This window comes from Pristiophorus japonicus, chromosome 1 (genome assembly GCF_044704955.1).
Source record: "Pristiophorus japonicus isolate sPriJap1 chromosome 1, sPriJap1.hap1, whole genome shotgun sequence".
Taxonomy (NCBI): domain Eukaryota; kingdom Metazoa; phylum Chordata; class Chondrichthyes; family Pristiophoridae; genus Pristiophorus; species Pristiophorus japonicus.
In genome coordinates, this window is record NC_091977.1 from 512,371,682 (window position 1) to 512,398,515 (window position 26,834).

Consider the following 26,834-nt stretch of genomic DNA (forward strand, 5'->3'; position numbering starts at 1 on the left):
AAGATCATGGCTGATCTGATCTTGGCCTCAACCCCACTTTCCTGCCTGTTCCCCATAACCCTCGGCTCCCCTGTCTATCTCCGGCTTGAATATATTCAATGACTGTTGTTCTATATCTTTCTTACTGGATCATTTTATCATTTTAAACATCTCCGTTTAGATCACTCCTCAACCTTCTAAGCTCAAGGAATACAAGCCGAGTTTATTGATTTGTAGTGCCACCGTCTGAATCAAAGCAACATTTTAGTACAGTACTGAAGGAGTGCGGCATTGCCAGAGGTGCTGTCTTATAGACGTTAAATGGAAGCCCCACCTGTCCATTCAGGTAGATGTCAAAGATATAAGCTAGGGTCAGGTCTTTTCTGGATATTTCCCAACTCCAAGTTTCAATAGTCTGGCAATGTCTGCGATCCAGTATCCAACATGATTGGCCACAAATTATGCACTGTAAAACTGCTAGTGGCTGTGGAAATGTAGTCCTACAAAAGTTGCTGTCTTAGGGCTCAAAATTGCCCAGGAGAAGTTGTTTTTTTTTGAGCCACTTGATTTTTCTGGAGTATCTTTAAAAAAAATCCTCATTTTGCGCATCTGCGCCAATGTAAGTAAGTTAGTTAGGATTTTTTTTAGTTTAGTTTTTTTCAAAAGAGGGCGTTACCAGCCACCTATGCTCATTTTGGCCATTTAGGTCACTTCAGACAGCTAATAGTTACTCGAAACTAACTTAGGCCAGCGCATGTGGCCACTTGTGGCCTCACAGAAAATCCTTGCGGAGAGTTAAGAATTCAGCGCAGGTAGATAGGTCGGAGGCCAGCAGAACTTAATGATATGATTAAAGAATGTGAATAGGATCAACCAGCTATACAGGACATCATATGACAAACTTCGCAAAGTTAATTTACTATACAACAGAAGCATTCATGGAAGCTTAAATTACAAAAATAAAAGAAGTAGAGACAAAACATATTTACATAATTTTTTCAAAATATCCAAATAAAAAATAGAAATACCTCCTGCTCGTAATTCTTATGTAGGATAGTATTTTCAACAACATGGTTAAGGAAAGTCTTGAATAATCTCATTAAAATTACTGGCCACACAGTCCCCCCTTGCCAGCCGGGATCAAAACTCTCTCCATTGCTCTCCCCACCCTCCCACCCTCCCACCCACCCTCCTCCCTCCCACCCCCCCACCCTCCCCCCACCCCCCCACCCACTCTTCCCCCCTCCCACCCCCCCACCCACCCACTCTCCCCCCACCCATCCCCCCCACCCATCCCCCCCACCCCCCCACCCATCCTCCCCACCCCCCCACCCACCCCACCCCCCCACCCACCCTCCTCCCTCCCCACCCACCCTCCTCCCTCACCACCCCCTCCCCCCCCACCACCCCCTCCCCCCCCACCACCCCCTCCCCCCCCACCCTCACCACCCCCTCCCCCCCACCACCCCCTCCCCTTCACCACCCCCTCCCCCTCACCACCCCCTCCCCCCCCCCCCCCTCACCCGACCACCCCCCCCCTCACCCCACCACCCCACTCCTCCACCCCACCACCCCACTCCTCCACCACACCCCCCACTCCCCCACCACCCCACTCCCCCACCACCCCACCACCCCACTCCCTCCACTCCTCCACCCCACTCCCTCCACTCCTCCACCCCACTCCCTCCACCCCTCACTCCCACCCCCCCTCACTCCCACCCCGCACCCTCCCCACCCCCCTCCACCTCTCCCCACCCCCCTCCCTCTCTCCCCTCCCCCCCCCTCCCCCTCCCTCTCCCCCTCCCCCACCCTCCCCACCCCCCTCCACCTCTCCCCCTCTCTCCCCTCCCCCCCCCTCTCCCTCCCTCCCCCTCCCTCTCCCTCCCCCTCCCCCTCCCTCTCCCCCTCCCCCTCTCTCTCCCCCTCTCTCTCCCTCCCTCCCTCTCCCCCTCCCCCCCCCTCTCCCCCCCTCTCCCTCCCCCCTCTCCCCCCCTCTCCCTCCCCCTCCCCCCCTCTCCCCCTCCCTCCCTCCCCCTCCCCCTCCCTCCCTCCCCCTCCCCCTCCCCCTCCCCCTCCCCTCCCTCCCTCTGTAGCACGCGTACACAGGCTGGGGGCAGGAGCTACTGCGCATGCGCGCAAACTCCAATCATGTGCAGAGCTGCCGGCACTGTTTCTGGAGCAGGGCCCTAACTCCCGCCCCCCCCCGCCCCAAAATCGATTGGCCACGCCGCGCCAAGCCCCGGGAGAGGCAATACAGCGGCCAGAATTGGGGGAGACTTTTTAGGTGCCGTTTTCAGCCCACAAAGTCGGCGCATCTTTGGTGAGTGCGTCAAAAAAAGGGGTGGGCCAAATTTAAGTTCTTAGAGTGGAGGAGGGATGAATTGCTTTTAATTTAAGTTAGTTGCACACCATCATACCACGGCATTACACGAATTACCTAAGTTACTTTAGGACAGGGGTGTCCAAACAGCAGCTTTTTGGCAAATGACCCTGGTAAATAAATCCTATCTATGCTTCTGTTTTTATTCATTGATATGTAGTGCCACTTTAGCTCTTGCCTCCGAGTCAGAATCAAGGTCAACATTTCAGTGCAGCACTGAGCGAGTGCTGCATTGTCACAGGTGCTGTCTTTTAGATGAGATGTTAAATCGAGGTCGCATCTGCCAGTTCAGATGGATTATAAAAGATTTCATTGCACTATTCAAAGATGATCAGGGGAGTTCTTCCTGTATCCGAGCCAATATTTATCCCTCAATCAACATCACTATAACAGATTAACTGGTCGTTTATCTCGTTGCTGTTTGCGAGGTCTTGCTGTGCGTGAATTGGCTACTGCGTTTTCCTACATAACGGTGACAACACCCATGAGTGCAATATTCTTGGAAACTTCTACAATGATTAAGAATACTCTTTCCCAGAATTTATAAAATAGTTGCCATATATGCTTCTTTTTTTTTTCCATCCAGTTTTTCTTCCTCTTTGAAAGGGCATGACCAGATAGCTTACACCAAGTGGTTTGTGTGAAATGTTCATTTGCATATTTGAGTTCCAATCCTTAGTGAAAGCTTGCCACTAATTCCAAAGATTGCAACCTTTATGAATTTTTTTAAAAAGTATGTATGTAATGACTTCCAAGTAGTTCTGACTTCTAAATAATTGGGAAGCAGTCAATACATAACAGCAACAGATTCACATTTATATGGAGAATAATCTGATTATACAGTAATCTCATCAAGGGGCTCAGATGACATAAAGCATGATAGCGAAGCTTATAAATAAATGTAGTAATGGTCATAGAGTTCCAAATAAGATTATTGCTTGAAATTGCTCCCTTATGTGATTTTTGTTTTTATAAAATAATAACTTGTGGAAATGTGAGTTTTATTCTGTTTTACCATCTGTTTTTCTCCTACTTCCTTGCAATGGCTTTAAAAATTATAAGAGCCACTATGCTCCACATTGTTGCTGCAGAATGGATCTCCTCAATGAAGGATTAATGATTGTGATATTATTGTAAATTGATTGATGATTTGTGGTTGATTAGCAGAAAATACAATGACAAGTATATATTATTTAGTTGAAAGCTGATGCCTCAGTTCTGCTACCTATTTACAGCTCTGATTTTGGCAGCAGTGCTGGAGTAGAAATGCGATGGGACCACTGCTGGCAGTGAAGGCAGTAGCCAATTTAGGAATTGATTTTCAAGATTCCTCTGGAGGCAGTCATGCCACGAACTGCTGGCTTCTATTTTTCTGACTGACCTTGCTGAAAGCTCAACTTGTGGAAGATCCACAGCTAGAAAATTTTAATGATGCAATCTTTTCCCTATTGCTAGTAATGTTGTGGAATTCATCAATAATGTAATGGGGTTGATTCCACAGCATGGAGTGCCCTCATGCATTGCAGAACTGGTTGGACGTATGGGGGAGGGGCAGAGAGAGAAAACAAGACGTTAATGTCAAGGTAGGGTCAACTAATACGTCATCAGAGTATGAAATATAGGTATTTAGTTGTATGGTAATATGCACCAGACCAATAAGCCACTTAACACTAATCTACTATAATAGGCAGAGGCTGTCGATGGAGGTGTGCTTGACCAACCCCACTGCTTGAAGTCTTTTCACTTGCATTGTGACTCGAGCAGAAAGAAAAATTCCCCACAGAGGAAAGCTATAGTACACTTTAAAGCTAGTAATTATGTATAAAATGGTTTTGTATTCAGACCATTCAATTTACAATTGCTGTTGTTGAAATTTGCTCCTTAAGTTCACAGAAACGAGATCTGCTTGGGGCTATTTATATTAACTCTGCAGCATAATTGCAGACAAAGCATCTTGGATCAGCTTTTTGGTCCATGGGGAAAAAATTGCTGAACAAACCCTGAGTTATCAGGTCTATTTTTCTCTCTCAAATACGTGAACTCCAAATGATGCAGGTGTATTGAGGAAAGAAATCATAGCATGTGGCCTATCTGCCATGCCTCAAGTGTTGGGACTCTTGATTTTCAGCATGTTGGTTGGCTGCCTCTATTGGAATATTTCTGGGATCTACACAGTTTTTTAAAAAAAAAAATCTGGGCATTATTCCACTCGGTGCCTTCTGGCAAATACTACATTGTATATTTTACTCTTGTGCAGTTTTCAGTATCATATTTGTTGGTCGGGAATTTGAGTTCCTTCTATTGCTTCTGATCCCTCTTTCCTTGGATGTTCATGTATTTGTGTCTCTCGAATATGCTACTCTTGCATCATAGACTCTGTCGTATCAATGCTACCACCCGTGATGCAAAAAAACTTCCATAATTATATTATGCCATTCTGGCGTAATGCATCATTTCTGTTCCTGTTGTATAGAAACATAGGAGTCAGCTGTTCAGCCATTCAAGTCTGATCCATATTCAATTAGTTCATGGCTGATCTGTACCTCAAGTTCATTTACCTGCCTTTGTTTCATATCCCTTGATACCCTTACCAAACAATATTCTATCGATTTCCAACTTGAAAATTTCAATTGACCCAGCATGCACAGCCTTTTGCCGGAGAGTTCCAGATTTCCACTACCCTTTTCTGTGAAAAAATGCTTCTTGATTTCATTCCTAAATGGTCTATCTCTAATTTTAAGTTTGTGCCCTCTTGTTCTGGATTCCCCCACCAGAAGCATTCTCGTATTCTTTGATGTTTCAGAGGATATTTCTAAATAGAATGGAGGGAGCGAGCGGGTTACCGGGAGGGAAAACCTGAGAGGAGACAGTAGTGCGAGGGCAGGAATGGGAAGGCCTGAGCCATTTGGAAACAGAGTTTATGGTTGAGCATGATGCCATCTACTCAGTTACACTGAACATTCTACTCAGGCATGTGTTGGCCCCAATTTTGCGTGGGCAATGACGGCGAACTGTCAGCGTCATTACCCCTCTGAAACCTACGGCAACTTCAGGATTTAGTGCATGTGCATTTAAACAAGGAAATCTCGAAATTGTGGTCAGTCATTCACTGCTCCCACACAGACTGCGCAGTGGACACCTCTTCTCCCTCTCTCTTCCCCCCCCGCCCCCCCCAAATAGCCGGAAATCAGTGGAACTGATGAAAATGTGAGCTCTTCTGCACTAATATCGCTGAATACCCCATTAAATGTTCAATCTTGTTGGAATAGGTGTAACTGGGGTTTTAAGGGCGAATTGACTGCTAAACAACTGATCTGGCCCTGAAAAAATTAAATTTTATATTTGTGGAATGTACAATTTCTCAATTATGATAAAAATTACAATATAAAAAGTTTTAAAAGTTTGCTCATGATATTTCAGCTTCTACCTAATCACCATGTGGAAGTCCCAAACTTGATTTTGCTCTCTAATATTTTTAAAAAGTAAGGATAAAAGATGCTTTTTATTTCCTAGTTTGCTGTTTGTGAGAATTCTTCAATGTGATTGGCTGCTTCGACAGCTTGATGCTATCACTGCTGCATCACACAAGGAATCCCCTATTTACAGCGTTACAATGAATTCATTATATGTAGAGAAACCTCAACTTATTACCACAGAGATCGCGAGAGCTCTATGGGCAGCTTTCTTCTAGGGCAGTGGTGAGCGCCTTCGCTTCGCCGCTGACAGAAAATTACGGGCCATGACCATGACACAGGCTTTTAATTACTGACCATTACTTTTCCTTTAGTTTTTAGGTAAGATGTTTTTAAGTGCCTGTATTATGCAGTTCCTTTTAACATGTGTAACATGTGCAATGCTCCTTGTACTAAATTATCTGATTTGGAATCAACTTTTATCCTGGCAGACAACCACCCCCTACTAACAGTCAAGATGAGGCTGACCTATTGGCTCACAGGCCAACACACACACCAGTATAAGTAACATGGCAGACAGTAATTATAAAAGTAAATACTTTGTAATGCCAGCGACAATGGTAACAGTTGAGTATGTGTTGAAAACCATGATCGACTGAGATTAAAATTGTTAATCGCATGATTAATCGCGATTAATATTTTAAATCACTTGGCAGCTCGTGTTTGTGTGTGTTATGTAAAACATGGTGGGTCTGCACTTACTCAAAACTTGTCAGAGCCATGGTGCATCCACAGCATATGCCATTATTATGTTGCAGAGATTCCAAGAAATTGTGCTCGAGTAACTTGTGCCATTGTATCTGCCACGCCTTAATTTGCTCAAGTTTGCACTGTTCCATGGAGACACTAGCCAAAAAAATGGAACAACTAATTATCATAGCTCCGCCTTCCCTTAAAATCAGTGGTGAGATCAAGTTTGCTGAAGTAATGCTGCTGTAATCGTCACAGCCACTTACAATAATACAGCCCTCTGGAGGGCGTGGCAGATACAATGGCACAAGTTACTCGAGCACAATTTCTTGGAATTTCTGCAACATAATAATGGCATATGCTGCAGATGCACCATGGCTCTGACAAGTTTTCAGTAAGTGCAGGCCCACTTTGTTTTACATAACACACACAAACACGAGCTGCCAAGTGATTTAAAATATTAATCGCGATTAATCATGCGATTAACAATTTTAACCTCCGTCGACCATGGTTTTCAACACATACTCAACTGTTACCATTGTCGCTGGCATTACAAAGTATTTCCTTAATTACTGTCTGCCATGTTACTTATACTGGTGTGTATGGTGGTATAGGAATAGGAAAAATAAAGAATATTTTGGTTTTGAAATGCAGAGTATTGATGTCAATAAACTTATATTTTAAATAACAGCTTCAAATGATGAGTCAATATTTTGTGATTCATTGAATTATATTGAAGAACTTGCTTTAAAAATAACTAAGTTATGTTCCAGAGCAACGGGTTTGACAAAATTCGACGTGTGCTGGCTGCTATATACAGTTTCTGATGGCTCGTCCTTGACAACATATTCCACTTTGGAAATCTGTCTGCAACAGTAACGAAGTGGCTGATCGGGTGAATCTGTTGGCAAAGAGCAGCAAGTCTCTGCTTGTCCGTGTGTCACTGCAGTAGCTCCGCTCCATTCAGTGTCTGCCATTGATCAACACAGCTCACAACCCAGGTCAATTTCAAGCGGAGGTCTCACCCACACAGCACTCTGAATGGACAAAGCATTTAATGAATGTTCCCATTGGAGCGTTGCCAGAGACTACCCAAAAAATTTCATTGGCCAGTTTGATTGTCAATCGTGTCCATACTGATGAATCCTGCTATTATCACATTGTTATTTATTCATTATACAATATTCAGTGCATTGATTTATATTGTTACATTTCACTTGTTTGACACCTATATATACTGATGAGTATACAATGCAAGATTAGTTTGTAGCAGATTATAGACCATTGAATTTAAATAGTAAAGCAAATGCATGTTTTATCAGGTAATTTGTTTTATTAATTTCTAAGTAGAATAAAGTTAATGCTAGATATTTATTAGAGTTTCCTTTAATAACTACTTTTTGAGGTAAACTGTTTTAGGAGAGAATAGTTAATGGGTCAGATTTTGCTCTCAAAATAACGGTGAGGCTAATGGCGCTTGCTGTTATTTATGCACAATTGGTACTGCAACTTAAGTCGACGAGCTGGAATCAATGATTAAAGATGTAATAGCAGCGCATTTGGAAAGCAGTGACAGGATCGGTCCAAGTCAGCATGGATTTATGAAGGGGAAATCATGCTTGACAAATCTTCTAGAATTTTTTGAGGATGTAACTAGTAGAGTGGACAAGGGAGAACCAGTGGATGTGGTGTATTTGGACTTTCAAAACACTTTTGACAAGGTCCCACACAGAAGATTATTGTGCAAAATTAAAGCACATGGTATTGGGGGTAATGTATTGACGTAGATAGAGAACTGGTTGGCAGACAGGAAGCCAAGAGTAGGAATAAACGAGACCTTTTCAGAATGGCAGCAGTGACTAGTGGGGTACCGCAAGGTTCAGTGCTGGGACCCCAGCTATTTACAATATACATTAATGATTTAGACGAAGGAATTGAATGTAATATCTCCAAGTTTGCAAATGACACAACAAGATCTGGGTGTCATGGTACATCAGTTATTGAAGGTAGGCATGCAGGTACAGCAGGCAGTAAAGAAAGCAAATGGCATGCTGGCCTTCATAGCAAGGGGATTTGAGTATCGGAGCAGGGAGGTCTTACTGAAGTTGTATAGGGCCTTGGTATTGTGTGCAGTTTTAAGGTAGGACATTCTTGCTATTGAGGGAGTGCAGCAAAGGTTCACCAGACTGATTCCCGGGATGGCAGGACTGACATATGAAGAAAGACTGGATCGACTAGGCTTATATTCACTGGAATTTAGAAGAATGAGAGGGGATCTCATAGAAGCATATAAAATTCTGACTGGATTGGACAGGTTAGATGCAGGAAGAATGTTCCCGATGTTGGGGAAGTCCAGAACCAGGGGTCACAGTCTAAGGATAAAGGGTAAGCCATTTAGGACTGAGATGAGAAACTTCTTCACTCAGAATTGTGAACCTGTGGAATTCTCTATCACAGAAAGTTGGTGAGGCCAGTTCGTTAGATATATTCAAAAGGGAGTTAGATATAGCCCTTACGGTTAAAGGGATCAAGGGATATGGAGAGAAAGCAGGAAAGGGGTACTGAGGGAATGATCAGCCATGATCATATTGAATGATGGTGCAGGCTCGAAGGGCCGAATGAACTACTCCTGCACCTATTTTCTATGTTTCTATGTTTGTATGAGCAGATGCGCAGTTAAATGCCAGTATCCCCAAAAGTTGGTGTCTGAGTTGTGCTGCTCCACCGTTAGCTTTACGAAAACAGCCTGCTTCACCATTGAAATACATTGAATGGCATGAAGTTGCTATATTTTCACAGTAGATATGAACTAAACTTGACACAAAGTTACGTCAAGTCATTTCAAGTCTGAGTACCTTTTTAATGGCGTGATGTTAATTACTGCCAGTCAGTCTCTTTGCACTGAATTTTAAATATTACAAGTGTGGAGTCTCATTCCTTCAGATTTTAATTGTTGGAGATTTTAAAAATGTAAAATTATTTTTTAACTTTTTCTTTGTCTCTCTTTTTCTCTCTCAATTCAATTTATCCTCGTTTCTCTTCTGATTTACCTGCTTCGACATTGAATTCACCCACTCTAATTTACGTTTCCTTCTCAGTCCTTCCTCTATTTATTTCACAGTCCCTCAAATCTGATTGGTTAAGGACGGACACAGTTGCTTGCCATGTCTATTAGATCACTGATGCCCTGTTTCCCTCGCTCTCAGCTCGCGCTTCAAGCAACTTGCCATCAACACGTGTAAGCCTAAATGTGCAAGGCAAGTCTAAATAACAGCTGACGCCATTAGATGCCCTATTACAACAAATTCTAGCCCAATGCTTTTACCCTTTCCCGTTGCTTCAACGATATCTATTTGCTGTGTTGTTTCTGTGTTGCCGCTATGTTCGCTATAGCATATTCTAATTATTATTCCAGCAAATAGTGGCATGAATTCGCCACTGGAGGATAGGGTTCGTGTACATTGCTAATATCAGCATTGCAGCAGATTCCGGGCCAATGTAATCATCATCATCATCATAGGCAGTCCCTTGGAGTCGAGGATGAGGATGACTTGCTTCCATACTAGAAATGAGTTCTCAGGTGACCTACAGTCTCTGTCACACGTGGGGCAAATGGTGGTTGAAGGAACAGGTGGGTGGGGTGCCTGGATTGCCACGCGTTCCTTCCGCTGTCAAAGTTTAGCTTTAGTTTGCTCTCGGCGAAGAGACTCGGTGTTCAGCGCCTTCCCGAATGCTTTTCCTTCACATTGGGCAGTCTTGGTCCAGGGATTCCCAGGTGTCGGTGGGGATGTTAGATTTTTTAAAAGAGGCTTTGAGGGTGTCCTTGAAGCATTTCCTCTGCCCACCTGGGGCTCCCTTGCCGTGTCGGAGCTCTGAGTAGCATGCTTCTTTTGGAAGTCTCGATGCTGGGAATATTGAGCAAGGACACTGACGTTGGTTCGCCTATCTTGCCAATGGATTTGCGGGATCTTGCGGAGGCAGCATTGGTGCGTCTATCCTGCCAATGGATTTGCAGCATCTTGCGGAGGCAGCGTTGGTGCTTCTCCATGGTTTTGAGGTGCCTACTGTACATAATCCATGTCTCTGAGCCATATAGGAGGGCGGGTATCACCATTGCTCTGTAGACCATGAGCTTAGTGCCGGGATTGGAGTCCTGGTCTTCAAACACTCTCTCCCTCAGGCGACCGAAGACTGCACTGACACACTGAAGGCGGTGTTGGACCTCGTCAATAAGGGCAGACCTAGATGACAGTAGGTATACGAAGTATGGAAAATGGTCCACGTTGTCCAAGGACTCGTCATGCATTTTGATAACCGGGGCGGGGTAGTGCTGTGTTCCGGGGCAGGTTGGTAGAGGACTGTTGTCTTATGAATGTTTATTGTAAGACACAGGCATTGTCTGCGTATTGTAGTTCAATGACGGAGGTTGGGACGACCTTGGATCTGGCCTGGAGGTGGCGGAGGTTGAACGGATTCCCGTTTGTCTTGTAATTTAGCTCCACTCCAGCAGGGAGGTTGCCGAGGGTGAGATGGAGCATTGCAGAAAGGAAGATCGAGAAGAATGTTGGTGCGATGACACAGCCTTGCTTGACCCCGATCCGAATGTGGAATGGGTCTGTGGTGGATCCGTTGGTCAGGATCATGGCTTGCATGTCATCGTAGAGCAGGCGGAGAATGGCGATAAACTTTTGAGGGCAGCCGAATCTGAGGAGGACATTCCATAATCCCTCACAGTTGACGGTGTTGAAGACTTTTGTGAGGTCGAAGGCAGCCATGTGCAAGGGTTGGTGCTGTTCCCTGCATTTATCTGCCGTGTGGTGAAAATCATGTCTCTTGTGCCCCTTAGTGGTCAGAATCCGTATTATGACTCTGGGAGGAGTTCTTCAGCCACAGGAAGAAAGCGATTCAAGAGGATTCCTTATTAGGCAGGAAATTGTGTTGGGGAAGTTGATGGGATTGAAGGCCGATAAATCTCCGGGCCTGATAGTCTGCATCCCAAGGTACTTAAGGAAGTGGTCCTAGAAATAGTGGATGCATTGGTGATCACTTTCCAACTGTCTAATGACTCTGGATTAGTTCCTATGGACTGGCGGGTAGCAAATGTCACACCACTTTTTCCAAAAAGGAGGGAGAGAGAAAACCGATAATTATAGACCGGTTAGCCTGACATCAGTAGTGGGGAAAATGTTGGAATCAATTATTAAAGATGAAATAGCAGCGCTTTTGGAAAGCAGTGACCGGATCGGTCCAAGTCGGCATGGATTTATGAAAGGGAAATCATGCTTGACAAATCTTCTGGAATTTTTTTGAGGATGTAACTAGTAGAGTGGACAAGGGGGAACCAGTGAATGTGGTGTATTTGGACTTTCAAAAGGCTTTTGACAAGGTCCCACACAAGAGATTGGTGTGCAAAATTAAAGCACATGGCATTGGGGGTAATGTACTGACGTGGATAGAGAACTGGTTGGCAGACAGGAAGCAGAGAGTCGGGATAAACGGGTCCTTTTCAGAATGGCAGGCAGTCACTAGTGGGGTGACGCAGGGGTCAGTGCTGGGACCCCAGCTATTTACAATATACATTAATGATTTAGATGAAGGAATTGAGTCTAATATCTCCAAGTTTGCAGATGACATTAAGCTGGGTGGCGATGTGAGCTGTGAGGAGGACGCTAAGAGGCTGCAGGGTAACTTGGACAGGTTAGGTGAGTGGGAAAATGCATGGCAGATGCAGTATAATGTGGATAAATGTGAGATTATCCACTTTGGTGGCAAAAACACGAAGGCAGAATATTATCTGAATGGCGGCAGATTAGGAAAAGGGGAGGTGCAACGAGACCTGGGTGTCATGGTACGTCAGTCATTGAAAGTTGGCATTCAGGTACAGCAGGCAGTGAAGGCAGCAAATGGTATGTTGGCCTTCATAGCTAGGGGATTTGACTATAGGTGCAGGGAGGTCTTACTGCAGTTGTACAGGGTCTTGGTGAGGCCTCACGTGAAATATTGTGTTCAGTTTTGGTCTCCTAATCTGAGGAAGGACGTTCTTGTTATTGAGGGAGTGCAACGAAGGTTCACCAGACTGATTTCCGGTATGGCAGGACTGACATATGAGGAGAGACTGGATCGACTGGGCCTGTATTCACCAGAGTTTAGAAGGTTGAGAGGGGATCTCATAGAAACTTATAAAATTCTGAAGGGACTGGACAGGTTAGATGCAGGAAGAATGTTCCCGATGTTGGGGAAGTCCAGAACCAGAGGACACACACAGTCGAAGGATAGGGGGTAAGCCATTTAGGACTGAGATGAGGAGAAACTTCTTCACTGAGAGTTGTTAACCTGTGGAATTCCCTACTGTAGAGAGTTGTTGATGCTAGTTCATTGGATATATTCAAGAGGGAGTTAGATATGGCCCTTATGGCTAAGGGGATCAAGGGATATGGAGAGAAAGCAGGAAAGGGGTACTGAGGTGAATGATCAGCCATGATCTTATTGAATGGTGGTGCAGGCTCAAAGGGCCGAATGACCTACTCCTGCACCTATTTTCTATGTTTGTATTACTTTCCCGGTGGTTGACAGCAGGAAGATTCCTCTGTAGTTACCACAGATGGACTTGTCACCTTTCTTGAGATGGGCCAATGTATGACTCTGATACTGAAGTGTGTAGGTGTTTGTCCCTTTTAAGGCTAGAAAGTCTCATTTCGTGAACTCGGCCAGTCTTTCCTTCTCAAAGGTTAATTGTTATTCAGCCTGGAGTTCTGAACCTTAGCTTTGTGTTGGAAGATCAACTAAGGGCCTGCAGACACTGTAGCTCTGTATTTTCTCGAGTTTTTTCCTGTACCCTGTAAATGACTGTTCCTTTTATAATTAAAAAAAGATTTCACTGACTAGTGTGTGACTCTTTAAGTATGATGGACACCTCAAGTGAGACTGGAAGTGCACACGTGCATAAGATAAATTGTAATGGCTCTATCTTCTTCCCAACTGGAGTCAGCTAATTCAGAAAAGTCTGCATGGGACCATTTCTCTTAATCTACAACATAAACTATAAAACCAATGACTTTATCTCTATTATATGGCTGCTTTTTGTTCCTACCTGCTGGACTAAACTGCATATCCTCATTATTCACCAGTTATGTAGCATCTTTATTTATTGTGCCAGAGAACAAAGCATGAATTTTCTAATAGAAAAGCAAAATACTGTGGATGCTGGAACCTGAAATAAAAACAGAAAATTCTGGAAATCTCAGCGGGTCAGGCAGCATTTGTGGAGAGAAAAACAGAATTTTCTTCACTGGGCTCATGAAGCTGGTCTTTTAGGAATGCTTAAATTGATCAGTGATTGGTTTAAAACTTTTTAAGATTAAGTCAAGGTGTATGCGCTCCCATTTGTCATGGACGAATGCAGTATGTAAATTTTCAGTTGATTATGGCTATTGAGAATCACGCTTTGCTCTGTTCATCAAGATGTGTATTGTGTACCGCGTTTATGCGGAAATTACGACGGGAGTTTACGGCGGACCTTATTCACATACGTGAAATGTAAAAACCGGTCGGTGTAAAACAAGCACAAATACAACACCAAGAGTGAAATATATTGAGCTCTTGTCTTCTGCCAGTTTGTCTCTTTCTCGGAGTCTCTTGTCTCTGCTGTTTTCTTCCATTATTATGCAGAACAGAGGTCCGACCATTGGGAAAGCTATTCCAATTGCTTAAGCCTTTTAAATGTGTGTGGAAGAGGAGGGGTTCTGATAAACTTACATGGCACACTGACAGCAGTTTGGCTAAGCATAGCGTTGGTTTTAGTAATAAAAATTAAAAACAATAACCGCCAAGAAATTCATGATCAATCTCAATAATGCCAATGTCAGGTGATTTCGGGCTGTGCTGCGCCTCAATGTCTCGGTGTAAATCTATGCCAGCGCATTATTCATGCAAATCCAGAAAACCTGCGCGAGCTTTCCATGAGTTGCAGAGGGTTTAGGTGGATGTATCTCCGAAGCAGTGCAAACGATTGAGGAAATTCATGTGCAGAGAGGTTACAGTTAAATGGTTATTCCATGTTCACTATAGTGTCCTGATTTGGTAAATGCTCTGTCCCCATAAAATGTTATCAGTGTGGTTTTTGAATCTGACTGTAGCCTCTCCATTAATGGTAGCCTATAGTGACTTTTGTTCCAAACACATTAATATGGTAGTTATTAATGAGTAACAGAATCGGCTTTGGAATATCAAAATATGGCTTATAATATGCCATATATATGATGCAATAATCAGAGTACGTACTGAATTGTAGCGATATTAGAAACGAGTACCAAACTCATTCTGCATGTAGTGATGGAGTTGCATTTCACTGAACATCGAGCTACATATATGTTTAACCTATGATTTTCATGCTAAAGAAAACCTGATCAAGAAAGGGAACATCATCGAGTGTAAAGTAGACTGAATTTTTTCTGTATTTTCTTTTTAAATGTTCCATTGTTTTTTTTATTATGACAAATGTTTGCTGTTTCCTGTTTATGGTGCATGGATTGTAAATCATTAATGTGTGTCTTTAGTAAAATTCCTTTTTAAAGTAAGATTTAAACAAATATATCCATATTCTATCAAACGAGGTGAGTGGGATTGAGGGAATTTGTACGGTCATAATTATTAGCAAAACTAGCTGGAATACATCGCTGAAATGTACACTGGCTTTTATTTAAAGTTCTGTTTTTGGAAAGTTGCTTTTCTTAGGTTCAGTGTTGCAGAAACTGAGTAGCTGGACATTATCTTTGTTCCCTTTGTTACTTGCTAACCAGCTGATCTCAGAAAAGGGGCATTCAGTGTCCTGTTTAAGAGAAAGTACCTGCTTTCCACCTTTGCCTCTCTGACTTCTACCCAAATTGTCGAGACTCAATGGGGTAGAAATTGCCTTCTGCCCGAAATGGGATGCACCTACCATGTTTTAAAGTTTATCTCCCAGCCCAGCACTTTGTTTTTTTTCTCTCCGTAGTGCGGTGTTCCGGTCGGGTGCGGGGCGGAAGTGCCCTTGCAACGGTTCTGCCGCCCCAGTCAGACATCAGCGCTTCGTTGCAAAGTTATGATGCTGCCATTTATTTAAACTGCTAAAGGTCAATCTCTTACTCTGCATTAGAGAAGGAGCTTTTTAATATATTCAAATCTAAATTTGTAGAACTAAATTATGCTTTACATTCTTATCAATACTTGTTAAATATTCATGTTTTTAGAATGAAAACAGATCGAATAGTAAAACACAATTAATTTGCATTCTGTCATCGATAGCAATATGGCTGTTTGCCTGCTATCAGCAGTGCATAGTTAACTCAGTTTGCCCTCAAAATAGATGCATCTGTAGTTGCTGTTGGAGACCAATGATAGCATATTAAATAGATCTGTCTTTCTGGAGAATTACCTTTGTGAATAGTGAATTTATTTTTGCTAAGTGTTTGCACAAGGCAGATAAAAAGACTAAAATGACTTTGAGATCTCAAGAACCCTGCATAGCACCAGCTACTATATAGTTACTACAGTGTGGTATCAATGAGAACAGAACAAATTCATTGGATATATTCAAGAGGGAGTTAGATATGGCCCTTACGACTAAGGGGATCAAGGGATATGGAGAGCAACCAGGAAAGGGGTACTGAGGGAATGATCAGCCATGATCTTATTGAATGGCAGTGCAGGCTCGAAGGGCCGAATGGCCTACTCCTGCACCTATTTTCTATGTTTCTATGTAAATTTACAATTTCTAGACACATTTCTTCCACTTAGGTTTTATACAAGAATTAATTCATATAATCTCTGAATTACCCCAAAACTTTACCGTGTTATCCACACATATAATCAATAATCAACACTCATGAATAGGTGCAAATGTTGCAAATTCATTTCTGGCTCTGCTATTAATTCATATTCGAGCTTTGAGGCAGAGAGAAGTCTATGCCTAGATAATTGTATTTTAAAAGATTTAGCGCATTTATTTTTAAGTTGAGTGGTTTATGGAGATAGGTACTTGACTTGATTGTATTGAAAAGCAATTAAGTGGGTAAGTAAATTACGCATGTTGCTAATTTAAAAACCAATAGTTGAATGATGGGCAATAATAAGTAGAGAAGTTCTTTTCTTGTGCAAACTTTCTCCCTTACTATCTTCTCCAGCCGCCCCCACTCCTCCTGCTCCTGGTTCCACATTTTCTTCTACCTGGTACTTTTGCGTCACAAATCATTGTGCAAATCATGCAAATCATTAAGTCTTCTTTGATTCGGAGGGACTGCCTATGATATGCAAATCATAGAATCATAGAAATTTACATCACGGAAGGAGGCCATTTCGGCCAATCGTGTCTGCGCTGGCCGATCAAGAGCTATCCAGCCTCATCCACTTTCCAGCTCTTGGTCTGTAGCCCTATAGAATTTGGCACTTCAAGTGCACATCCAAGTATTTTTTAAATGTGGTGAGGGTTTCAGGCAGTGAGTTCAAGACCTCCACCACCCTCTGGGTTGAAGAAATGTCCCCTCATACCTCCTCTAAACCTCCCCCCAATTACTTTAAATCTGTGCCCCCTGGTTCTTGACCCCTCTGCCAAGGGAAACAGGTCCTTCGTGTTCACTCTGTCCAGGTTTCTCATAATTTTACACACATCAATAAGGTCTCCCCTCAGCCTCCTCTGTTGCAAAGAAAACAGACCCAGCATCTCCAATCTTTCCTCATAGCCAAAATTCTCCACTCCAGGCAACATTCTTGCAAATCTCCTCTGCACCAGTGAAATCACATCTTTCCTGTAATGTGGTGACCAGAACTGCACACAGTTTTTTTTTCCAAAAATATACTTTATTCATATCAACTTTTCACGATTCATTGGAAAATAGCTCAGTACCTTGCGGTCAGCAATTCCATACAATTCGTTTGGATGCTGACAGCAGTTCCATACAATGCACTCGCGTACATTTAATTTCAAGGTACAGTTTAGTACAATCCGTAAATCACGTTACATGTTGTACTGTGCAAATAAGGGTATTACATGGAACAGGTGAGAACAGGTTTACATTACATTTCAGGATACATTTCAATACCGATCACGAATCACGTTACATGTAACATTATGCAGATGAAAGCAGTATACTGAACAGATTTATATTTCTTTACAAGTTACTAAACAGTGCAGAGACTTTCATTATACATGGCACAACACAGGTGTTTTTTCAGTACATGATGCTCTATGTATTTTAACAAGCAGATTAACAAGTACAGCCTGAGGGGGGTCTGATTCCATCCCCTGGGTTTACCGTGGCGGATGGGCTTTAAACTGTGGCTCTTCCCCATCGTGCCTTTGCGGCGACTGCACCAATCTTTAGTGCGTCCCTCAGCACGTACTCCTGGACCTTGGATTGCGCCAGTCTGCAACACTCGGCCGTGGACATCTGCTTGCTCTGGAAGACTAACAAGTTTCGGGAAGACCAAAGTGCGTCTTTCACCGAGTTGATGGCTCTCCAGCAGCAGATGATGTCTGTCTCGGTGTGCGTCCCTGGGAACAGTCCGCAGAGACAGAGTCCTGTGTTACGGAGCTGCTTGGGATGAACCTCGACAGCACCACTGCATCTTCTTCCAGACCTGCCTTGCAAAGGGGCAATCCCGAAGGAGATGGATGGCAGTCTCGTCCGCACCACAGCTAACTCAGGGGCAGAGTGCTGTGTCTCTGAAACCCCGGCTGTGCATGAAGGATCTGACGGGTAGGGCTCTTCTCACCGCCAACCAAGCTACGTCTTGGTGCTTGTGTGAAAGTTCTGCCGATGAGACATTCTGCCAAATGAGTTCGACATTCTGCTCGGAGAACCGTCCGACAGGATCCATCGTTTCTTCTTTTGCAGGGCATCCAGGATCTTGCGTGCCGACCACTGCTTTATGGCCTTGTGGTCAAAGATGTTTTTCTTGAAAAACATTTCCACGAAGGACAGGTGCTGAGGGCACGGTCCAACTGGTTGGAGCATTCTGCGGCAGCCTGGCCAGACTCATCCTTCGCAACACCGGGGACAGATAGAATCCTAGCACGTACTGACACTTGATGTTTGCGTACGAAGGGTCGACCTGAAGGACTTCCATAGGATTTGGACCAGCAAGCGCCAGATCCAGGTCACCTTGAAAGTGGACGCCAGCGGAACCATCCTGCACCGCCCCCCCCCCCCCCCAGCTTCGCCATCGGAGGAAGTCGGGGCTACATGATGTACGCCGGCCAACCCAATGTGTGCCGAACCTGCGGGAAAGCAGGCCACATGGCGGCACACTGCAAAGCACTCATTTGCCGCAACTACAAGAAGGAAGGACACCAAACAAAGGACTGCAAAGAGAGCAAGTGCTGCAACCTTTGTGGTCAGGCTGGACATCTGTACAAGGCCTGCCCCAAGCGCAATTTCAGCTATGCGCAGGCGGCAAAGAACATGGTGACATGTGAGGAGAAAGCTGAGGAGCGCAACGCCCCAGAGGAAACCCACACCTCCCTCCCCATCAAGACACCGTGCGAACAAACCACCGCCCTAGTCGACACTGGCTGCGAGGAGGAAGGGAAGTCTGCCACGGCAAGCTGCCAGACACGAACACCCAGCAGTGAAACTCCCCCCCCCCCCCCCCCCCCCCGATTCAGCGAGTCCATGGAAGAGGAGGGAGCAGAAGCAGAAGAGGAACAGGAATGGCAGCGTGTCACCAAGAAGGCGGCGGCCCACAAGTCAAAGGAAAAGAGGCCTCCTGCAGAAACGTGAGTCCAGGGTCGGAGGCCTATAAAAGGCCGCAAGAGGCGTCGGGAGTTCGTTGGTGAGGCGTGAGTCCGGGGTCGGAGGCCTATAAAAGGCCGCGAGAGGCGTCGGGAGTTCGTTGGTGAGGCCTATAAAAGGCCGCGAGAGGGGTCGGGAGTTGGTTGGAGAGGCGTGAGTCCGGGGTCGGAGGCCTATAAAAGGCCGCGAGAGGCATCGGGAGTTGGTTGGTGAGGCGTGAGTCCGGGGTCGGAGGCCTATAAAAGGCTGCGAGAGGCTTCGGGAGTTGGTTGGTGATGCGTGAGTCCGGGATCGGAGGCCTATAAAAGGCTGCGAGAGGCGTCGGGAGTTCGTTGGTGAGGCGTGAGTCCGGGGTCGGAGGCCTATAAAAGGCTGCGAGAGGCTTCGGGAGTTCGTTGGTGAGGCGTGAGTCCGGGGTCGGAGGCCTATAAAAGGCCGCGAGAGGCGTCGGGAGTTCGTTGGAGAGGTGTGAGTCCGGGGTCGGAGGCCTATAAAAGGCCGCGAGAGGCATCGGGAGTTGGTTGGTGAGGCGTGAGTCCGGGGTCGGAGGCCTATAAAAGGCCGCGAGAGGCTTCGGGAGTTCGTTGGTGAGGCGTGAGTCCGGGGTCGGAGGCCTATAAAAGGCATACTTGTGCAGCTACAAGGAGAAGGCAAAAAAGAAGTAGAAAGAAACAGAAAGGTGAAGTCACAGCCTAGGGGGTAAGTGATTGGCTGGTGATTGGTGAGTAGTTTTTCTTTTTTTTATATCAGTCAGTAACTTTTAACATTGTTGTTGCCAATTTAAGTGTATCTAAGGGTTAAGTCATGGCAGGAGAGCTCGGTCGGGTGTTATGCTCCTCCTGTACCATGTGGGAACTCAGGGACACTTCCGGTGTCCCTGGCGACTACGTGTGCGGGAAGTGTATCCACCTCAAGCTCCTGACTGTCCGCGTTACGGAATTGGAGCTGAGGGTGGATTCACTCTGGAGCATCCACGATGCGGAGAATGACGTGAGTAGCACGTGTAGTGAGTTGGTCTTACCGCAGGGAAAGGGTCCACAGCCAGATAGGGAATGGAAGACCAGCAGGAAGAGTAGTGCAAGGAAGGTAGTGCAGGAGTCCCCTGTGGTCATCCCCCTGCAAAACAGATACACCGCTTTGAGTACTGTTGGGGGGGGATGACTCATCAGGGGAGGGCAGCAGCAGCCAAGTTCATGGCACTGTGGCTGGCCCTGCTGCACAGGAGGGCAAGAAAAAGAGTGGGAGCGCGATAGTGATAGGGGATTCAATGGTGAGGGGAATAGATAGGCGTTTCTGCGACCGAGACTCCAGGATGGTATGTTGCCTCCCTGGTGCAAGGGTCAAGGATGTCTCGGAGCGGGTGCAGGACATTCTGAAATGGGAGGGAGAACAGCCAGTTGTCGTGGTGCACATTGGTACCAACAACATAGGTAAAAAAAGGGATGAGGTCCTACGAAACGAATTTAAGGAGCTAGGAGCTAAATTAAAAAATAGGACCTCAAAAGTAGTAATCTCGGGATTGCTACCAGTGCCACGTGATAGTCAGAGTAGGAATCGCAGGATAGCGCAGATGAATACGTGGCTTGAGCAGTGGTGCAGCAGGGAGGGATTCAAATTCCTGGGGCATTGGGACCGGTTCTGGGGGAGGTGGGACCAGTACAAACCGGACGGTCTGCACCTGGGCAGGACCGGAACCAATGTCCTAGGGGGAGTGTTTGCTAGTGCTGTTGGGGAGGATTTAAACTAATATGGCAGGGGGATGGGAACCAATGTAGGGAGACAGAGGGAAACAAAAAGGAGGCAAAAGCAAAAGACAGAAAGGAGATGAGGAAAAGTGGAGGGCAGAGAAACCCAAGGCAAAGAACAAAAAGGGCCACTGTACAGCAAAATTCTAAAAGGACAAAGGGTGTTAAAAAAACAAGCCTGAAAGCTTTGTGTCTTAATGCAAGGAATATCTGCAATAAGTGGATGAATTAACTGTGCAAATAGATGTTAACAAATATGATGTGATTGGGAGTACGGAGACGTGGCTCCAGGATGATCAGGGCTGGGAATTCAACATTCAGGAAGGATAGAATAAAAGGAAAAGGAGGTGGGGTAGCATTGCTGGTTAAAGAGGAGATTAATGCAATAGTTAGGAAAGACATTAGCTTGGATGATGTGGAATCTATATGGGTAGAGCTGCAGAACACCAAAGGGCAAAAAACGTTAGTGGGAGTTGTGTACAGACCTCCAAACAGTAGTAGGGATGTTGGGGAGGGCATCAAACAGGAAATTATGGGTGCATGCAATAAGGGTGTAGCAGTTATGGGTGACTTTAATATGCACATAGATTGGGCTAGCCAAACTGGAAGCAATACGGTGGAGGAGGATTTCCTGGAGTGCATAAGGGATGGTTTTCTAGACCAATATGTCGAGGAACCAACTAGGGGGGAGGCCATCTTAGACTGGGTGTTGTGTAATGAGAGAGGATTAATTAGCAATCTCATTGTGCGAGGCCCCTTGGGGAAGAGTGACCATAATATGGTGGAATTCTGCATTAGGATGGAGAATGAAACAGTTAATTCAGAGACCATGGTCCAGAACTTAAAGAAGGGCAACTTTGAAGGTATGAGGCGTGAATTGGCTAGGATAGATTGGCGAATGATACTTAGGGGGTTGACTGTGGATGGGCAATGGCAGACATTTAGAGACCACATGGATGAATTACAACAATTGTACATTCCTGTCTGACGTAAAAATAAAAAAGCGAAGGTGGCTCAACCGTGGCTATCAAGGGAAATCAGGGATAGTATTAAAGCCAAGGAAGTGGCATACAAATTGGCCAGAAATAGCAGCGAACCCGGGGACTGGGAGAAATTTAGAACTCAGCAGAGGAGGACAAAGGGTTTGATTAGGGCAGGGAAAATGGAGTACGAGAAGAAGCTTGCAGGGAACATTAAGGCGGATTGCAAAAGTTTCTATAGGTATGTAAAGAGAAAAAGGTTAGTAAAGACAAACGTAGGTCCCCTGCAGTCAGAATCAGGGGAAGTCATAACGGGGAACAAAGAAATGGCAGACCAATTGAACAAGTACTTTGGTTCGATATTCACAAAGGAGGACACAAACAACCTTCTGGATATAAAAGGGGTCAGAGGGTCTAGTAAGGAGGAGGAACTGAGGGAAATCTTTATTAGTCGGGAAATTGTGTTGGGGAAATTGATGGGATTGAAGGCCGATAAATCCCCAGGGCCTGATGGACTGCATCCCAGAGTACTTAAGGAGGTGGCCTTGGAAATAGCGGATACATTGACAGTCATTTTCCAACATTCCATTGACTCTGGATCAGTTCCTATCGTGTGGCGGGTAGCCAATGTAAACCCACTTTTTAAAAAAGGAGGGAGAGAGAAAACACGGAATTATAGACCGGTCAGCCTGACCTCAGTAGTGGGTAAAATATGGAATCAATTATTAAGGATGTCATAGCAGCGCATTTGGAAAATGGTGACATGATAGGTCCAAGTCAGCATGGATTTGTGAAAGGGAAATCATGCTTGACAAATCTTCTGGAATTTTTTTAGGATGTTTCCAGTAAAGTGGACAAGGGAGAACCAGTTGATGTGGTATATTTGGACTTTCAGAAGGCTTTCGACAAGGTCCCACACAGGAGATTAATGTGCAAAGTTAAAGCACATGGGATTGGGGGTAGTGTGCTGACGTGGATTGAGAACTGGTTGTCAGACAGGAAGCAAAGAGTAGGAGTAAACGGGTACTTTTCAGAATGGCAGGCAGTGACTAGTGGGGTGCCGCACGGTTCTGTGCTGGGGCCCCAGCTGTTTACACTGTACATTAATGATTTAGACGAGGGGATTAAATGCAGTATCTCCAAATTTGCGAATGACACTAAGTTGGGTGGCAGTGTGAGCTGCGAGGAGGATGCTATGAGGCTGCAGAGTGACTTGGATAGGTTAGGTGAGTGGGCAAATGCATGGCAGATGAAGTATAATGTGGATAAATGTGAGGTTATCCACTTTGGTGGTAAAAACAGAGAGACAGACTATTATCTGAATGGTGACAGATTAGGAAAAGGGAAGGTGCAACGAGACCTGGGTGTCATGGTACATCAGTCATTGAAGGTTGGCATGCAGGTACAGCAGGCGGTTAAGAAAGCAAATGGCATGTTGGCCTTCATAGCGAGGGGATTTGAGTACAGGGGCAGGGAGGTGTTGCTACAGTTGTACAGGGCCTTGGTGAGGCCACACCTGGAGTATTGTGTACAGTTTTGGTCTCCTAACTTGAGGAAGGACATTCTAGCTATTGAGGGAGTGCAGCGAAGATTCACCAGACTAATTCCCGGGATGGTGGGACTGACCTATCAAGAAAGACTGGATCAACTGGGCTTGTATTCACTGGAGTTCAGAAGAATGAGAGGGGACCTCATAGAAACGTTTAAAATTCTGACGGGTTTAGACAGGTTAGATGCAGGAAGAATGTTCCCAATGTTGGGGAAGTCCAGAACCAGGGGTCACAGTCTGAGGATAAGGGGTAAGCCATTTAGGACCGAGATGAGGAGAAACTTCTTCACCCAGAGAGTGGTGAACCTGTGGAATTCTCTACCACAGAAAGTTGTTGAGGCCAATTCACTAAATATATTCAAAAGGGAGTTAGATGAAGTCCTTACTACTCGGGGGATCAAGGGTTGTGGCGAGAAAGCAGGAAGGGGGTACTGAAGTTTCATGTTCAGCCATGAACTCATTGAATGGCGGTGCAGGCTAGAAGGGCTGAATGGCCTGCTCCTGCACCTATTTTCTATGTTTCTATGTTTAAAAGACGGCTACTGTCCACGACAGACAGCAGTGGCTGCAGCTCTTCTGATGACGAAGGGTGAGGCAAAAGCCCCCACTACCACCAGCAGAAGAAGAGGCAAAACGGCAATCCGACCAGCGCAGCCCAGCTCCGGGAACAGTGAAGTGACCGATGCACCCCTGCTCCGGATTTCCGGGAACGACAAAGCAACCAGAACTGCACACAGTACTCCAGCTGCGGAGTGAAGCATGTTTTTCATTAACCACCTTATCTACTTGGACTGCTACCTTCAGGGATCTGTAGACCTACACTCCAAGGTTTCAGTGTTGTACCATTTTAATGTATATTCCCTTGCCTTGTTAAGACTTCCCCAAATACATTACCTCACACTTAGCCGGATTGAATTCCATTTGCCACTGTTCTGCCCACCTGACCGATACATTGATATCTTGCTGCAGTCGCACCTTTCTTCTTCATTATCAACCTCACAGCCTATTTTAGTGTCATCGGTAAACTACTTAATCATACCCCAACATTTGAGTCCAGGTCATTGATATATACCACAATAAGTAAGGGACCCAGCACTGAGCCCTGTGGATACAGCCTTCCAGTCACAAAAACACTCATCAACCATTACACTTTGTTTCCTGCCTCTGAGCCAATTTTGGCTCCAACTTGCCACTTTGCCTGGATTTCATGGGCTTTTACTTGCGTGACCAGTCTGCCATGTGGGACCTTATCAAAAGTGTTGGTAAAATGCATATAGACTGCATATGCACTACCCTAATCTATCCTCCTGGTTACTTCCTCGAAAGTTTCAATCAAGTTAGTCAGACACGACCTTCCCTTGACAAATCCATGCTGACTGTCCTTGATTGATCTATGTCTTTCCAAATTAAGATTTATCCTGTTCGTCAGGACTTTTCCAATAATTTTCCCACCACTGAGGTTAGGTTGACTGACCTGTAATTACTCGGTCTATCCTTTTCTCCCTCTTTAAACAAAGGTACAACATTAGCAGTCCTTCAGTCCACTGACATCACACTCAGGAGATTCAAGAACTAATAGACTGCAAACGCAGGGCATTTCTGAGCCTTAAACAGCAACCCAATTCAGGAACAGCAAAGCAGCATTACAGACGGCTAAAGGCTAAGGGCCAACAAAAAACTCGGGACCTAAAGAACAGGTGGTGGATGGAGAAAGCACAGGAGATACAGCAGCTGGCCGACAGCCATAATGTGCGAGGATTCTTCACTGCAGTCAAGGCCACATCGGGGCCAAACTCCCAAGGCCTCACCCCACTCCTGGCCAAGAACAGGGAAACATTCCTCAAGGACACTGAGGCAGTCAGGGCCCGCTGGAAGGAACAGTTAGAAGATTTCCTCAACCGTGACTCTGCCTTTGACTCGAGTTCTTGACTCCATTCCGCAGCATGCTACCCGCCACCACCTCAGTGAGACCCCAACACTGCATGAGGTAGAAAAGGCCATTAGACAGCTAAAAACCAATAAGGCTACGGGAGCGGATGGAATCCCTGCTGAGGCACTGAAGTATGGCGGAGAGGCACTATTGGTGTGAATACACAACCTCATCTTTCTCATCTGAAGGGAGGAGAGCATGCCGGGATATCTTAGAGATGCAGTGATCGTTAGCATCTTTAAAAAAAGAGGACGTCCAACTGCGGCAACTACAGAGGAATCTCCCTACTCGAGTCCTCCTCAATCTCCCCATGGCCGAGGAGCTCTTCCCAGAGTTGCAGTGCGGATTTCGTCCCCTCCGGGGCACAACGGACATGATTTTTGCAGCGCGACAGCTGCAGGAAAAATGCAGGGAACAGCGCCAGCCCTTATACATGGCCGCCTTCGACCTTACAAAGGCCTTTGACACTGTCAGCCACGAGGGTCTATGGAGCGTCCTCCTCCGTTTCAGATGCCCCCAAAAGTACGTCACCATCCTCCGTCTGCTCCACAACGACATGCAAGCTGTGATCCTTACCAACGGATCCATCACAGAATCAATTCATGTCCGGACCGGGATCAAGCAGGGCTGCTCTTCGCAATCTTCCTCGTTGCCATGCTCCACCTCACAGTTGGTAAGCTCCCCACTGGATTGGAGCTTAAACTACAGAACCAATGGGAAGCTGTTCAACCTTGGCCGTCTCCAGGCCAGGTCCAAGACCACTCTAACCTCTGTCGTCGAGCTACAGTATGCAGACGACGCCTGCGACTGTGCACACACAGAGGCTGAACTCTAGGACATAGTTGACGTATTTACCGAGGCGTATGAAAGCATAGGCCTTAAGTTAAACATTAGTAAGACAAAGGTCCTACACCAGCCTGTCCGTGCCGCACAGCACTGCCCCCCAAACATCAAGATCCACGGCATGACCCTGGACAACAGGGACCACTTCCCCTATCTCGGGAGCCTCCTGTCAACAAGAGCAGGCATTGATGATGAGATCCAACACCAACTCCAGCGCGCCAATGCAGCCTTCGGCTGCCTGAGGAAAAGAGTGTTTGAAGATCAGTCCCTCAAACCTGTCACCAAACTCATGGTCTACAGGGCCGTAGTAATACCTGCCCTCCTGTATGGCTCAGAGACGTGGACCATGTACAGTAGACATCTCAAGTCGCTGGAGAAATACCACTAGCGATGTCTCCGCAAGATCATGCAAATCCCCTGGGAGGACAGACACACAAACATTAGCGTCCTCGTCCAGGCCAACATCCCCAGCATTGAATCACAGACCACACTTAATCA

At 45.5% G+C, this 26,834-nt stretch overlaps 1 protein-coding gene across 5 annotated transcripts in view; it reads left to right on the top strand.

Annotated features, from left to right (window-relative positions):
• The window catches only part of LOC139277362 (focal adhesion kinase 1), a 759,656-nt gene that overhangs the window by 247,469 nt on the left and 485,353 nt on the right, over nt 1-26,834 (top strand). Inside the window, exon 1 of one of the 5 annotated variants that reach the window (XM_070895792.1) lies at nt 2,279-2,299. The exons of the other annotated variants lie outside the window; for them this stretch is intronic. The gene's annotated coding sequence lies outside the window, so the exon portion shown is untranslated. Of the gene's footprint in view, nt 1-2,278; nt 2,300-26,834 lie in introns of those variants that run through there. 5 annotated transcript variants of the gene reach the window in all.